Raw genomic sequence first — 766 nt, forward strand, 5'->3', positions numbered from 1 at the left:
TTTCAATACAGGTCAGGCTATAATAACATCACAGAGTTAGAGGGCAATCTCTGAGTTGCTGATTATTAAGCCATTAATATCATTAAGTCTAATTTAAGTTTATTTAAATTTCAGTCTAATTGAAAGAAAATGAATGTGCTATTCGTCAATTATCTTACTTAGTACTGTGGAAATGTCATGATATATTGATCGTGAATTTCTCAAACATGTACAAACATACATGATCAGTAAAAAGCTACAAACTGTTCAGTTCGCTTATTTGCCAGATGTGTCTGGGGTGGAAGCATCAAAAGTAAATACAGGAAGAAGGTACTGTGTTCTAGACAATAGGAAAACACTGAGAATTGACTCTTATTTCACATGTAGTTGCTAGCTTGTAGTGACCTTTGCCCATCTGCTGCATCCCAGAATGGAGAGCACACATGGCTAAGGGAAGGTGTTTAGCTCAGTAATGTCACAAACCACTCCGGAGTTTGTTTGGAACTGGACTGAGATCATCACCCTCCAAAGGTTGTGTTGGTTTGCATCCCAAGTGAGTCTCACCAAGTGGGAAAATGACCCACAGTTTAAGTTAAATGGACTAAACGTTGCAGGTGTGAAAAAATTAGGACCTGTAAGCGTTCTTGTAGTTTCTTTAAATAGTCTTCAGGAATAGTTCTCCAAGCTTCTTGAAGGACATTCAAAGCTTTTCTTTCTAACTATCTTTTCTATCCATCGTGGATCAAAATCTTATGATACTTTTCTCCATTTGTAATTTCATCAATTT

Source organism: Pundamilia nyererei, unplaced genomic scaffold (genome assembly GCF_000239375.1).
Source record: "Pundamilia nyererei isolate P.nyererei 1_Seehausen unplaced genomic scaffold, PunNye1.0 scaffold00024, whole genome shotgun sequence".
Lineage (NCBI taxonomy): Eukaryota > Metazoa > Chordata > Actinopteri > Cichliformes > Cichlidae > Pundamilia > Pundamilia nyererei.